The sequence below is a fragment of the Argiope bruennichi genome, chromosome 7 (genome assembly GCF_947563725.1).
Source record: "Argiope bruennichi chromosome 7, qqArgBrue1.1, whole genome shotgun sequence".
NCBI lineage: Eukaryota > Metazoa > Arthropoda > Arachnida > Araneae > Araneidae > Argiope > Argiope bruennichi.
The window spans coordinates 104,258,486-104,271,409 of NC_079157.1; the positions used below are offsets into that span (position 1 = coordinate 104,258,486).

Consider the following 12,924-nt stretch of genomic DNA (forward strand, 5'->3'; position numbering starts at 1 on the left):
AAAAAAAATAGAAAAAGTAATTTACATGAGCCTTCTTTAAAAAGTGACCTGCTGCCCGAACAGGGACTCGAACCCTGTACCGTTAGGTTAAAAGCCTAACGCTCTACCGACTGAGCTATACGGGCTCGGTGACCTTTTGATTAAAAATTTTGCGGTTTCGAGTACTCTTGGGATAGGGATATATGTGGAAAAAAAATACAAAAAGTAATTTACATGAGCCTTCTTTAAAAAGTGACCTGCCGCCCGAACAGGGACTCGAACCCTGGTCCGTTAGTTTAAAAGCCTAACGCTCTACCGACTGAGCTATCCGGGCTCGGTGACCTTTTGATTACAAACTTTGCGGTTTCGAGTACTCTTGGGATAGGGATATATGTGAAAAAAAAATAGAAAATGTAATTTACATGAGCCTTCTTTAAAAAGTGACCTGCAGCCCGAACAGGGACTCGAACCCTGGACCGTTAGGTTAAAAGCCTAACGCTCTACCGACTGAGCTATCCGGGCTCGGTGACCTTTTGATTACAAATTTTGCGGTTCCGAGTACTCTTGGGATAGGGATATATGTGGAAAAAAAATAGAAAATGTAATTTACATGAGCCTTCTTAAAAAAGTGACCTGCCGCCCGAACAGGGACTCGAACCCTGGACCGTTAGGTTAAAAGCCTAACGCTCTACCGACTGAGCTATCCGGGCTCGGTGACCTTTTGATTACAAATTTTGAGGTTTCGAGTACTCTTCGCATAGGGATATATGTGGAAAAAAAATAGAAAAAGTAATTTACATGAGCCTTCTTTAAAAAGTGTCCTGCCGCCCGAACAGAGACTCGAACCCTGGACCGTTAGGTTAAAAGCCTAACGCTGTAGCGACTGAGCTATCCGGGCTCGGTGACCGCTTGATTACAAATTTTGCGGTTTCGAGTCCTCTTGGGATAGGGATATATGTGGAAAAAAAATAGAAAAAGTAATTTACATGAGCCTTCTTAAAAAAGTGACCTGCCGCCCGAACAGGGACTCGAACCCTGGACCGTTAGGTTAAAAGACTAACGCTCTACCGACTGAGCTATCCGGGCTCGGTGGCCTTTTGATTACAAATTTTGCGGTTTCGAGTACTCTTGGGATAGGGATATATGTGGAAAAAAAATAGAAAATGTAATTTACATGAGCCTTCTTTAAAAAGTGACCTGCCGCCCGAACAGGGACTCGAACATTGGACCGTTATGTTAAAAGCCTAACGCTATACCGACTGATCTATCCGAGTTCGGTGACCTTCCGATTACAAATTTTACGTTTTCGTGTACTCTTGGGATGGGATATATGTGGAAAAAAAAATTGAAAAAGGAATTTACATGAGCCTTCTTAAAAAAGTGACCTGCCGCCCGAACAGGGACTCGAACCCTGGACCGTTAGGTTAAAAGCCTAACGCTCTACCGACTGAGCTATTCGGGCTCTGTGACCTTTTGATTACAAATTTTGCGGTTTCGAGTACCCTTGGGATAGGGATATATGTGGGAAAAAAAATAGAAAAAGTAATTTACATGAGCCTTCTTTAAAAAGTGACCTGCCGCCCGAACAGGGACTAGAACCCTGTACCGTTAGGTTAAAAGCCTAACGCTCTACCGACTGAGCTATCCGGGCTCGGTGACCTTTTGATTACAAATTTTGCGGTTTCGAGTACTCTTCGGATAGGGATATATGTGGTAAAAAAATAGAAAATGTAATTTACATGAGCCTTCTTTAAAAAGTGACCTGCCACCCGAACAGGGACTCGAACCCTGGACAGTTAGATTAAAAGCCTAACGCTCTACCGACTGAGCTATCCGGGCTCGGTGACCTTTTGATTACAAATTTTGCGGTTTCGAGTACTCTTGGGATAGGGATATATGTAGAAAAAAAATAGAAAATGCAATTTACATGAGCCTTCTTTAAAAAGTGACCTGCCGCCCGAACAGGGACTCGAACCCTGGACCGTTAGGTTAAAAGCCTAACGCTCTACCGACTGAGCTATCCGGGCTCGGTGACCTTTTGATTACAAATTTTGCGGTTTCGAGTACTCTTGGGATAGGGATATATGTGGAAAAAAAATAGAAAATGTAATTTTCATGAGCCTTCTTTAAAAAGTGACCTGCCGCCCGAACAGGGACTCAGACCCTGGACCGTTAGGTTAAAAGCCTAACGCTCTACCGACTGAGCTATCCGGGCTCGGTGACCTTTTGATTACAAATTTTACGGTTTCGAGTACTCTTGGGATAGGGATATAAGTGGAAAAAAATAGAAAAAGTAATTTACATGGGCCTTCCCTAAAAAAGTGACCTGCCGCCCGAACAGGGACTCGAACCCTGGACCGTTAGGTCAAAAGCCTAACGCTCTACCGACTGAGCTATCCGGGCTCGGTGACCTTTTGATTACAAATTTTACGGTTTCGAGTACTCTTGGGATAGGGATATATGTGGAAAAAAAATAGAAAAAGTAATTTACATGAGCCTTCTTAAAAAATTGACCTGCCGCCCGAAAAGGGACTCGAACCCTGGACCGTTAGGTTAAAAGCCTAACGCTCTACCGACTGAGCTATCCGGGCTCGGTGCCCTTTTGATTACAAATTTTGCGGTTTCGAGTACTCTTGGGATAGGGATATATGTGGAAAAAAAATAGAAAAAGTAATTTACATGAGCCTTCTTTAAAAAGTGACCTGCCGCCCGAACAGGGACTCGAACCCTGGACCGTTAGGTTGAAAGCCTAACGCTCTACCGACTGAACTATACGGGCTCGGTGACCTTTTGATAACAAATTTTGCGGTTTCGAGTACTCTTGGAATAGGGATATATGTGGAAAAAAAATAGAAAAAGTAATTTACATGAGCCTTCTTAATAAAGTGACCTGCAGCCCGAACAGGGACTCGAACCCTGGACCGTTAGGTTAAAAGCCTAATGCTCTACCGACTGAGCTATCCGTGCTCGGTGACCTCGTGATTACAAATTTTACGGTTTCGAGTACTCTTGGGATAGGGATATATGTGGAAAAAAAATAGAAAAAGTAATTTACATGAGCCTTCTTAAAAAAGTGACCGGCCGCCCGAACAGGGACTCGAACCCTGGACCGTTAGGTTAAAAGCCTAACGCTCTACCGACTGAGCTATCCGGGCTCGGTGACCTCTTGATTACAAATTTTACGGTTTCGAGTACTCTTGGGATAGGGATATATGTGGAAAAAAAAATAGAAAAAGTAATTTACATGAGCCTTCTTAAAAAAGTGAAATGCCGCCCGAACAGGGACTCGAACCCTGGACCGTTAGGTTAAAAGCCTAACGCTCTACCGACTGAGCTATCCGGGCTCGTTGATCTTTTGATTACAAATTTTGCGGTTTCGAGTACTCTTGGGATAGGGATATATGTGGTAAAAAAATAGAAAATGTAATTTACATGAGCCTTCTTTAAAAAGTGACCTGCCACCCGAACAGGGACTCGAACCCTGGACAGTTAGGTTAAAAGCCTAACGCTCTACCGACTGAGCTATCCGGGCTCGGTGACCTTTTGATTACAAATTTTGCGGTTTCGAGTACTCTTGGGATAGGGATATATGTAGAAAAAAAATTGAAAATGCAATTTACATGAGCCTTCTTTAAAAAGTGACCTGCCGCCCGAACAGGGACTCGAACCCTAGACCGTTAGGTTAAAAGCCTAACGCTCTACCGACTGAGCTATCCGGGCTCGGTGACCTTTTGATTACAAATTTTGCGGTTTCGAGTACTCTTGGGATAGGGATATATTTGGAAAAAAAAATAGAAAATGTAATTTTCATGAGCCTTCTTTAAAAAGTGACCTGCCGCCCGAACAGGGACTCGGACCCTGGACCGTTAGGTTAAAAGCCTAACGCTCTACCGACTGAACTATCCGGGCTCGGTGACCTTTTGATTACAAATTTTACGGTTTCGAGTACTCTTGGGATAGGGATATAAGTGGAAAAAAATAGAAAAAGTAATTTACATGAGCCTTCCCTAAAAAAGTGACCTGCCGCCCGAACAGGGACTCGAACCCTGGACCGTTAGGTCAAAAGCCTAACGCTCTACCGACTGAGCTATCCGGGCTCGGTGACCTTTTGATTACAAATTTTACGGTTTCGAGTACTCTTGGGATAGGGATATATGTGGAAAAAAAATAGAAAAAGTAATTTACATGAGCCTTCTTAAAAAAGTGACCTGCCGCCCGAAAAGGGACTCGAACCGTGGACAGTTAGGTTAAAAGCCTAACGCTCTACCGACTGAGCTATCCGGGTTCGGTGACCTTTTGATTACAAATTTTGCGGTTTCGAGTACTCTTGGGATAGGGATATATGTGGAAAAAAAATAGAAAAAGTAATTTACATGAGCATCTTAAAAAAGTGACCGGCCGCCCGAACAGGGACTCGAACCCTGGACCGTTAGGTTAAAAGCCTAACGCTCTACCGACTGAGCTATCCGGGCTCGGTGACCTCTTGATTACAAATTTTACGGTTTCGAGTACTCTTGGGATAGGGATATATGTGGAAAAAAAAATAGAAAAAGTAATTTACATGAGCCTTCTTAAAAAAGTGACCTGCCGCCCGAACAGGGACTCGAACCCTGGACCGTTAGGTTAAAAGCCTAACGCTCTACCGACTGAGCTATCCGGGCTCGTTAATCTTTTGATTACAAATTTTGCGGTTTCGAGTACTCTTGGGATAGGGATATATGTGGAAAAAAATAGAAAAAGTAATTTACATGAGCCTTCTTTAAAAAGTGACCTGCCGCCCGAACAGGGTCTCGAACCCTGGACCGTTAGGTTAAAAGCCTAACGCTATACCGACTGAGCTATCCGGGCTCGGTGACCTTTCGATTACAAATTTTGCGGTTTCGAGTACTCTTGGGATAGGGATATATGTGGAAAAAAAATAGAAAAAGTAATTTACATGAGCCTTCTTAAATAAGTGACCTGCCGCCCGAACAGGGACTCGAACCCTGGACCGTTAGGTTAAAAGCCTAACGCTCTACCGACTGAGCTATCCGGGCTCGGTGGCCTTTTGATTACAAATTTTGCGGTTTCGAGTACTCTTGGGATAGGGATATATGTGGAAAAAAAATAGAAAATGTAATTTACATGAGCCTTCTTTAAAAAGTGACCTGCCGCCCGAACAGGGACTCGAACCCTGGACCGTTAGGTTAAAAGCCTAACGCTCTACCGACTGAGCTATCCGGGCTCGGTGACCTTTTGATTACAAATTTTGCGGTTTCGAGTACTCTTGGGATAGGGATATATGTGGAAAAAAAATACAAAAAGTAATTTACATGAGCCTTTTTTAAAAAGTGACCTGCCGCCCGAACAGGGACTCGAACCATGGACCGTTAGGTTAAAAGCCTAACGCTGTAGCGACTGAGCTATCCGGGCTCGGTGACCGCTTGATTACAAATTTTGCGGTTTCGAGTACTCTTGGGATAGGGATATATGTGGAAAAAAAATAGAAAAAGTAATTTACATGAGCCTTCTTTAAAAAGTGACCTGCCGCTCGATTAGGGACTCGAACCCGGGACCGTTAGGTTAAAAGCCTAACGCTCTACCGACTGAGCTATCCGAACTCGCGGACCGTCTGATTACAAATTTTGCGGTTCGAGTACTCTTGGGATGGGGATATATGTGGAAAAAAAATAGAAAAAGTAATTTACATGAGCCTTCTTAAAAAAGTGACCTGCCGCCCGAACAGGGACTCGAACCCTGGACCGTTAGGTTAAAAGACTAACGCTCTACCGACTGAGCTATTCGGGCTCTGTGCACTTTTGATTACAAATTTTGCGGTTTCGAGTACTCTTGGGATAGGGATATATGTGGAAAGAAAAATAGAAAACGTAATTTACATGAGCCTTCTTAAAAAAGTGACCTGCCGCCCGAACAGGGACTCGAACCCTGGACCGTTAGATTAAAAGACTAACGCTCTACCGACTGAGCTATCCGGGCTCGGTGGCCTTTTGATTACAAATTTTGCGGTTTCGAGTACTCTTGGGATAGGGATATATGTAGAAAAAAAATAGAAAATGCAATTTACATGAGCCTTCTTTAAAAAGTGACCTGCCGCCCGAACAGGGTCTCGAACCCTGGACCGTAAGGTTAAAAGCCTAACGCTATACCGACTGAGCTATCCGGGCTCGGTGACCTTTCGATTACAAATTTTGCGGTTTCGAGTACTCTTGGGATAGGGATATATGTGGAAAAAAAATAGAAAAAGTAATTTACATGAGCCTTCTTAAAAAAGTGACCTGCCGCCCGAACAGGGACTCGAACCCTGGACCGTTAGGTTAAAAGCCTAACGCTCTACCGACTGAGCTATCCGGGCTCGGTGGCCTTTTGATTACAAATTTTGCGGTTCGAGTACTCTTGGGATGGGGATATATGTGGAAAAAAAAATAGAAAAAGTAATTTACATGAGCCTTCTTAAAAAAGTGACCTGCCGCCCGAACAGGGACTCGAACCCTGGACCGTTAGGTTAAAAGACTAACGCTCTACCGACTGAGCTATTCGGGCTCTGTGCACTTTTGATTACAAATTTTGCGGTTTCGAGTACTCTTGGGATAGGGATATATGTGGAAAGAAAAATAGAAAAAGTAATTTACATGAGCCTTCTTAAAAAAGTGACCTGCCGCCCGAACAGGGACTCGAACCCTGGACCGTTAGATTAAGAGACTAACGCTCTACCGACTGAGCTATCCGGGCTCGGTGGCCTTTTGATTACAAATTTTGCGGTTTCGAGTACTCTTGGGATAGGGATATATGTAGAAAAAAAATAGAAAATGCAATTTACATGAGCCTTCTTTAAAAAGTGACCTGCCGCCCGAACAGGGTCTCGAACCCTGGACCGTTAGGTTAAAAGCCTAACGCTATACCGACTGAGCTATCCGGGCTAGGTGACCTTTCGATTACAAATTTTGCGGTTTCGAGTACTCTTGGGATAGGGATATATGTGGAAAAAAAATAGAAAAAGTAATTTACATGAGCCTTCTTAAAAAAGTGACCTGCCGCCCGAACAGGGACTCGAACCCTGGACCGTTAGGTTAAAAGCCTAACGCTCTACCGACTGAGCTATCCGGGCTCGGTGGCCTTTTGATTACAAATTTTGCGGTTTCGAGTACTCTTGGGATAGGGATATATGTGGAAAAAAAATAGAAAATGTAATTTACATGAGCCTTCTTTAAAAAGTGACCTGCCGCCCGAACAGGGACTCGAACCCTGGACCGTTAGGTTAAAAGCCTAACGCTCTACCGACTGAGCTATCCGGGCTCGGTGACCTTTTGATTACAAATTTTGCGGTTTCGAGTACTCTTGGGATAGGGATATATGTGGAAAAAAAATACAAAAAGTATTTTACATGAGCCTTCTTTAAAAAGTGACCTGCCGCCCGAACAGGGACTCGAACCCTGGTCCGTTAGGTTAAAAGACTAACGCTCTACCGACTGAGCTATTCGGGCTCTGTGCACTTTTGATTACAAATTTTGCGGTTTCGAGTACTCTTGGGATAGGGATATATGTGGAAAGAAAAATAGAAAACGTAATTTACATGAGCCTTCTTAAAAAAGTGACCTGCCGCCCGAACAGGGACTCGAACCCTGGACCGTTAGATTAAAAGACTAACGCTCGACCGACTGAGCTATCCGGGCTCGGTGGCCTTTTGATTACAAATTTTGCGGTTTCGAGTACTCTTGGGATAGGGATATATGTAGAAAAAAAATAGAAAATGCAATTTACATGAGCCTTCTTTAAAAACTGACCTGCCGCCCGAACAGGGACTCGAACCCTGGACCGTTAGGTTAAAAGACTAACGCTCTACCGACTGAGCTATCCGGGCTCGGTGGCCTTTTGATTACAAATTTTGCGGTTTCGAGTACTCTTGGGATAGGGATATATGTAGAAAAAAAATAGAAAATGCAATTTACATGAGCCTTCTTTAAAAACTGACCTGCCGCCCGAACAGGGACTCGAACCCTGGACCGTTAGGTTAAAAGACTAACGCTCTACCGACTGAGCTATCCGGGCTCGGTGGCCTTTTGATTACAAATTTTGCGGTTTCGAGTACTCTTGGGATAGGGATATATGTAGAAAAAAAATAGAAAATGCAATTTACATGAGCCTTCTTTAAAAACTGACCTGCCGCCCGAACAGGGACTCGAACCCTGGACCGTTAGGTTAAAAGACTAACGCTCTACCGACTGAGCTATCCGGGCTCGGTGGCCTTTTGATTACAAATTTTGCGGTTTCGAGTACTCTTGGGATAGGGATATATGTAGAAAAAAAATAGAAAAAGTAATTTACATGAGCCTTTTTTAAAAAGTGACCTGCCGCCCGAACAGGGACTCGAACCATGGACCGTTAGGTTAAAAGCCTAACGCTGTAGCGACTGAGCTATCCGGGCTCGGTGACCGCTTGATTACAAATTTTGCGGTTTCGAGTACTCTTGGGATAGGGATATATAAGGAAAAAAAATAGAAAAAGTAATTTACATGAGCCTTCTTTAAAAAGTGACCTGCCGCCCGATTAGGGACTCGAACCCGGGACCGTTAGGTTAAAAGCCTAACGCTCTACCGACTGAGCTATCTGAACTCGCGGACCGTCTGATTACAAATTTTGCGGTTCGAGTACTCTTGGGATGGGGATATATGTGGAAAAAAAATAGAAAAAGTAATTTACATGAGCCTTCTTAAAAAAGTGACCTGCCGCCCGAACAGGGACTCGAACCCTGGACCGTTAGGTTAAATGCCTAACGCTATACCGACTGAGCTATCCGGGCTCGGTGACCTTTTGATTACAAATTTTGCGGTTTCGAGTACTCTTGGGATAGGGATATATGTGGAAAAAAAATAGAAAAAGTAATTTACATGAGCCTTCTTAAAAAAGTGACCTGCCGCCCGAACAGGGACTCGAACCCTGGACCGTTAGGTTAAAAGACTAACGCTCTACCGACTGAGCTATCCGGGCTCGGTGGCCTTTTGATTACAAATTTTGCGGTTTCGAGTACTCTTGGGATAGGGATATATGTAGAAAAAAAATAGAAAATGCTATTTACATGAGCCTTCTTTAAAAAGTGACCTGCCGCCCGAACAGGGACTCGAACCCTGGACCGTTAGGTTAAAAGCCTAACGCTCTACCGACTGAGCTATCCGGGCTCGGTGACCTTTTGATTACAAATTTTGCGGTTTCGAGTACTCTTGGGATAGGGATATATGTGGAAAAAAATAGAAAATGTAATTTTCATGAGCCTTCTTTAAAAAGTGACCTGCCGCCCGAACAGGGACTCGGACCCTGGACCGTTAGGTTAAAAGCCTAACGCTCTACCGACTGAGCTATCCGGGCTCAGTGACCTTTTGATTACAAATTTTACGGTTTCGAGTACTCTTGGGATAGGGATATAAGCGGAAAAAAATAGAAAAAGTAATTTACATGAGCCTTCTTTAAAAAGTGACCTGCCGCCCGAACAGGGACTCGAACCCTGGACCGTTAGGTTAAAAGCCTAACGCTGTAGCGACTGAGCTATCCGGGCTCGGTGACCGCTTGATTACAAATTTTGCGGTTTCGAGTACTCTTGGGATAGGGATATATGTGGAAAAAAAATAGAAAAAGTAATTTACATGAGCCTTCTTTAAAAAGTGACCTGCCGCCCGATTAGGGACTCGAACCCGGGACCGTTAGGTTAAAAGCCTAACGCTCTACCGACTGAGCTATCCGAACTCGCGGACCGTCTGATTACAAATTTTGCGGTTCGAGTACTCTTGGGATGGGGATATATGTGGAAAAAAAATAGAAAAAGTAATTTACATGAGCCTTCTTAAAAAAGTGACCTGCCGCCCGAACAGGGACTCGAACCCTGGACCGTTAGGTTAAAAGCCTAACGCTATACCGACTGAGCTATCCGGGCTCGGTGACCTTTTGATTACAAATTTTGCGGTTTCGAGTACTCTTGGGATAGGGATATATGTGGAAAAAAAATAGAAAAAGTAATTTACATGAGCCTTCTTAAAAAAGTGACCTGCCGCCCGAACAGGGACTCGAACCCTGGACCGTTAGGTTAAAAGACTAACGCTCTACCGAGTGAGCTATCCGGGCTCGGTGGCCTTTTGATTACAAATTTTGCGGTTTCGAGTACTCTTGGGATAGGGATATATGTAGAAAAAAAATAGAAAATGCAATTTACATGAGCCTTCTTTAAAAAGTGACCTGCCGCCCGAACAGGGACTCGAACCCTGGACCGTTAGGTTAAAAGCCTAACGCTCTACCGACTGAGCTATCCGGGCTCGGTGACCTTTTGATTACAAATTTTGCGGTTTCGAGTACTCTTGGGATAGGGATATATGTGGAAAGAAAAATAGAAAACGTAATTTACATGAGCCTTCTTTAAAAAGTGACCTGCCGCCCGAACAGGGACTCGAACCCTGGACCGTTAGGTTAAAAGCCTAACGCTGTAGCGACTGAGCTATCCGGGCTCGGTGACCGCTTGATTACAAATTTTGCGGTTTCGAGTACTCTTGGGATAGGGATATATGTGGAAAAAAAATAGAAAAAGTTATTTACATGAGCCTTCTTTAAAAAGTGACCTGCCGCCCGATTAGGGACTCGAACCCTGGACCGTTAGGTTAAAAGCCTAACGCTGTAGCGACTGAGCTATCCGGGCTCAGTGACCGCTTGATTACAAATTTTGCGGTTTCGAGTACTCTTGGGATAGGGATATATGTAGAAAAAAAATAGAAAAAGTAATTTACATGAGCCTTCTTTAAAAAGTGACCTGCCGCCCGAACAGGGACTCGAACCCTGGACCGTTAGGTTAAAAGCCTAACGCTGTAGCGACTGAGCTATCCGGGCTCGGTGACCTTTTGATTACAAATTTTGCGGTTTCGAGTACTCTTGGGATAGGGATATATGTAGAAAAAAAATAGAAAAAGTAATTTACATGAGCCTTCTTTAAAAAGTGACCTGCCGCCCGAACAGGGACTCGAACCCTGGACCGTTAGGTTAAAAGCCTAACGCTGTAGCGACTGAGCTATCCGGGCTCGGTGACCGCTTGATTACAAATTTTGCGGTTTCGAGTACTCTTGGGATAGGGATATATGTGGAAAGAAAAATAGAAAAAATAATTTACATGAGCCTTCTTTAAAAAGTGACCTGCCGCCCGAACAGGGACTCGAACCTGGACCGTTAGGTTAAAAGCCTAACGCTGTAGCGACTGAGCTATCCGGGCTCGGTGACCGCTTGATTACAAATTTTGCGGTTTCGAGTACTCTTGGGATAGGGATATATGTGGAAAGAAAAATAGAAAACGTAATTTACATGAGCCTTCTTTAAAAAGTGACCTGCCGCCCGATTAGGGACTCGAACCCGGGACCATTAGGTTAAAAGCCTAACGCTCTACCAACTGAGCTATCCGGGCTCGGTGACCTTTTGATTACAAATTTTGCGGTTTCGAGTACTCTTGGGATAGGGATATATGTGGAAAGAAAAATAGAAAACGTAATTTACATGAGCCTTCTTTAAAAAGTGACCTGCCGCCCGAACAGGGACTCGAACCCTGGACCGTTAGGTTAAAAGCCTAACGCTGTAGCGACTGAGCTATCCGGGCTCGGTGACCGCTTGATTACAAATTTTGCGGTTTCGAGTACTCTTGGGATAGGGATATATGTGGAAAAAAAATAGAAAAAGTAATTTACATGAGCCTTCTTTAAAAAGTGACCTGCCGCCCGATTAGGGACTCGAACCCTGGACCGTTAGGTTAAAAGCCTAACGCTCTACCGACTGAGCTATCCGGGCTCGGTGACCTTTTGATTACAAATTTTGCGGTTTCGAGTACTCTTGGGATAGGGATATATGTGGAAAGAAAAATAGAAAACGTAATTTACATGAGCCTTCTTTAAAAAGTGACCTGCCGCCCGAACAGGGACTCGAACCCTGGACCGTTAGGTTAAAAGCCTAACGCTGTAGCGACTGAGCTATCCGGGCTCGGTGACCGCTTGATTACAAATTTTGCGGTTTCGAGTACTCTTGGGATAGGGATATATGTGGAAAAAAAATAGAAAAAGTAATTTACATGAGCCTTCTTTAAAAAGTGACCTGCCGCCCGATTAGGGACTCGAACCCTGGACCGTTAGGTTAAAAGCCTAACGCTGTAGCGACTGAGCTATCCGGGCTCGGTGACCGCTTGATTACAAATTTTGCGGTTTCGAGTACTCTTGGGATAGGGATATATGAGGAAAGAAAAATAGAAAAAGTAATTTACATGAGCCTTCTTTAAAAAGTGACCTGCCGCCCGAACAGGGACTCGAACCCTGGACCGTTAGGTTAAAAGCCTAACGCTGTAGCGACTGAGCTATCCGGGCTCGGTGACCGCTTGATTACAAATTTTGCGGTTTCGAGTACTCTTGGGATAGGGATATATGTAGAAAAAAAATAGAAAATGCAATTTACATGAGCCTTCTTAAAAAAGTGACCTGCCGCCCGAACAGGGACTCGAACCCTGGACCGTTAGGTTAAAAGCCTAACGCTCTACCGACTGAGCTATCCGGGCTCGGTGACCGTTTGATTACAAATTTTGCGGTTTCGAGTACTCTTTGGATAGGGATATATGTGGAAAGAAAAATAGAAAACGTAATTTACATGAGCCTTCTTTAAAAAGTGACCTGCCGCCCGAACAGGGACTCGAACCCTGGACCGTTAGGTTAAAAGCCTAACGCTGTAGCGACTGAGCTATCCGGGCTCGGTGACCGCTTGATTACAAATTTTGCGGTTTCGAGTACTCTTGGGATAGGGATATATGTGGAAAAAAAATAGAAAAAGTAATTTACATGAGCCTTCTTTAAAAAGTGACCTGCCGCCCGATTAGGGACTCGAACCCGGGACCATTAGGTTAAAAGCCTAACGCTCTACCGACTGAGCTATCCGAACTCGCGGACC

At 44.1% G+C, this 12,924-nt stretch overlaps 27 non-coding genes across 27 annotated transcripts; all 27 read right to left on the reverse strand.

The window, feature by feature from the left end:
* Positions 1 to 52: 52 nt before the first annotated feature.
* Positions 53 to 125, reverse strand: Trnak-uuu (transfer RNA lysine (anticodon UUU)). Its single transcript has one exon. It is a non-coding gene; the product is annotated as a tRNA-Lys (tRNA).
* A 303-nt stretch (positions 126 to 428) lies between these two features.
* On the reverse strand, positions 429 to 501 carry Trnak-uuu (transfer RNA lysine (anticodon UUU)). Its single transcript has one exon. It is a non-coding gene; the product is annotated as a tRNA-Lys (tRNA).
* A 115-nt stretch (positions 502 to 616) lies between these two features.
* Trnak-uuu (transfer RNA lysine (anticodon UUU)) lies at positions 617 to 689 on the reverse strand. The gene has a single exon. It is a non-coding gene; the product is annotated as a tRNA-Lys (tRNA).
* A 679-nt stretch (positions 690 to 1,368) lies between these two features.
* Trnak-uuu (transfer RNA lysine (anticodon UUU)) lies at positions 1,369 to 1,441 on the reverse strand. The gene has a single exon. It is a non-coding gene; the product is annotated as a tRNA-Lys (tRNA).
* A 492-nt stretch (positions 1,442 to 1,933) lies between these two features.
* Positions 1,934 to 2,006, reverse strand: Trnak-uuu (transfer RNA lysine (anticodon UUU)). The gene has a single exon. It is a non-coding gene; the product is annotated as a tRNA-Lys (tRNA).
* Positions 2,007 to 2,309: 303 nt separating this feature from the next.
* Positions 2,310 to 2,382, reverse strand: Trnak-uuu (transfer RNA lysine (anticodon UUU)). The gene has a single exon. It is a non-coding gene; the product is annotated as a tRNA-Lys (tRNA).
* Positions 2,383 to 2,497: 115 nt separating this feature from the next.
* On the reverse strand, positions 2,498 to 2,570 carry Trnak-uuu (transfer RNA lysine (anticodon UUU)). Its single transcript has one exon. It is a non-coding gene; the product is annotated as a tRNA-Lys (tRNA).
* A 115-nt stretch (positions 2,571 to 2,685) lies between these two features.
* On the reverse strand, positions 2,686 to 2,758 carry Trnae-uuc (transfer RNA glutamic acid (anticodon UUC)). Its single transcript has one exon. It is a non-coding gene; the product is annotated as a tRNA-Glu (tRNA).
* Positions 2,759 to 3,061: 303 nt separating this feature from the next.
* Trnak-uuu (transfer RNA lysine (anticodon UUU)) lies at positions 3,062 to 3,134 on the reverse strand. Its single transcript has one exon. It is a non-coding gene; the product is annotated as a tRNA-Lys (tRNA).
* A 116-nt stretch (positions 3,135 to 3,250) lies between these two features.
* On the reverse strand, positions 3,251 to 3,323 carry Trnak-uuu (transfer RNA lysine (anticodon UUU)). The gene has a single exon. It is a non-coding gene; the product is annotated as a tRNA-Lys (tRNA).
* A 115-nt stretch (positions 3,324 to 3,438) lies between these two features.
* Positions 3,439 to 3,511, reverse strand: Trnak-uuu (transfer RNA lysine (anticodon UUU)). Its single transcript has one exon. It is a non-coding gene; the product is annotated as a tRNA-Lys (tRNA).
* Positions 3,512 to 3,626: 115 nt separating this feature from the next.
* Positions 3,627 to 3,699, reverse strand: Trnak-uuu (transfer RNA lysine (anticodon UUU)). The gene has a single exon. It is a non-coding gene; the product is annotated as a tRNA-Lys (tRNA).
* A 304-nt stretch (positions 3,700 to 4,003) lies between these two features.
* Trnak-uuu (transfer RNA lysine (anticodon UUU)) lies at positions 4,004 to 4,076 on the reverse strand. Its single transcript has one exon. It is a non-coding gene; the product is annotated as a tRNA-Lys (tRNA).
* Positions 4,077 to 4,378: 302 nt separating this feature from the next.
* Positions 4,379 to 4,451, reverse strand: Trnak-uuu (transfer RNA lysine (anticodon UUU)). The gene has a single exon. It is a non-coding gene; the product is annotated as a tRNA-Lys (tRNA).
* Positions 4,452 to 4,567: 116 nt separating this feature from the next.
* Trnak-uuu (transfer RNA lysine (anticodon UUU)) lies at positions 4,568 to 4,640 on the reverse strand. The gene has a single exon. It is a non-coding gene; the product is annotated as a tRNA-Lys (tRNA).
* A 302-nt stretch (positions 4,641 to 4,942) lies between these two features.
* Positions 4,943 to 5,015, reverse strand: Trnak-uuu (transfer RNA lysine (anticodon UUU)). The gene has a single exon. It is a non-coding gene; the product is annotated as a tRNA-Lys (tRNA).
* A 115-nt stretch (positions 5,016 to 5,130) lies between these two features.
* Trnak-uuu (transfer RNA lysine (anticodon UUU)) lies at positions 5,131 to 5,203 on the reverse strand. Its single transcript has one exon. It is a non-coding gene; the product is annotated as a tRNA-Lys (tRNA).
* A 679-nt stretch (positions 5,204 to 5,882) lies between these two features.
* Trnak-uuu (transfer RNA lysine (anticodon UUU)) lies at positions 5,883 to 5,955 on the reverse strand. Its single transcript has one exon. It is a non-coding gene; the product is annotated as a tRNA-Lys (tRNA).
* A 303-nt stretch (positions 5,956 to 6,258) lies between these two features.
* On the reverse strand, positions 6,259 to 6,331 carry Trnak-uuu (transfer RNA lysine (anticodon UUU)). The gene has a single exon. It is a non-coding gene; the product is annotated as a tRNA-Lys (tRNA).
* A 304-nt stretch (positions 6,332 to 6,635) lies between these two features.
* Positions 6,636 to 6,708, reverse strand: Trnak-cuu (transfer RNA lysine (anticodon CUU)). Its single transcript has one exon. It is a non-coding gene; the product is annotated as a tRNA-Lys (tRNA).
* A 303-nt stretch (positions 6,709 to 7,011) lies between these two features.
* Trnak-uuu (transfer RNA lysine (anticodon UUU)) lies at positions 7,012 to 7,084 on the reverse strand. Its single transcript has one exon. It is a non-coding gene; the product is annotated as a tRNA-Lys (tRNA).
* Positions 7,085 to 7,199: 115 nt separating this feature from the next.
* On the reverse strand, positions 7,200 to 7,272 carry Trnak-uuu (transfer RNA lysine (anticodon UUU)). The gene has a single exon. It is a non-coding gene; the product is annotated as a tRNA-Lys (tRNA).
* A 1,807-nt stretch (positions 7,273 to 9,079) lies between these two features.
* Positions 9,080 to 9,152, reverse strand: Trnak-uuu (transfer RNA lysine (anticodon UUU)). The gene has a single exon. It is a non-coding gene; the product is annotated as a tRNA-Lys (tRNA).
* A 114-nt stretch (positions 9,153 to 9,266) lies between these two features.
* Trnak-uuu (transfer RNA lysine (anticodon UUU)) lies at positions 9,267 to 9,339 on the reverse strand. Its single transcript has one exon. It is a non-coding gene; the product is annotated as a tRNA-Lys (tRNA).
* Positions 9,340 to 9,828: 489 nt separating this feature from the next.
* Positions 9,829 to 9,901, reverse strand: Trnak-uuu (transfer RNA lysine (anticodon UUU)). Its single transcript has one exon. It is a non-coding gene; the product is annotated as a tRNA-Lys (tRNA).
* A 303-nt stretch (positions 9,902 to 10,204) lies between these two features.
* On the reverse strand, positions 10,205 to 10,277 carry Trnak-uuu (transfer RNA lysine (anticodon UUU)). The gene has a single exon. It is a non-coding gene; the product is annotated as a tRNA-Lys (tRNA).
* A 2,188-nt stretch (positions 10,278 to 12,465) lies between these two features.
* Trnak-uuu (transfer RNA lysine (anticodon UUU)) lies at positions 12,466 to 12,538 on the reverse strand. Its single transcript has one exon. It is a non-coding gene; the product is annotated as a tRNA-Lys (tRNA).
* Between the last annotated feature and the right edge of the window lie 386 nt (positions 12,539 to 12,924).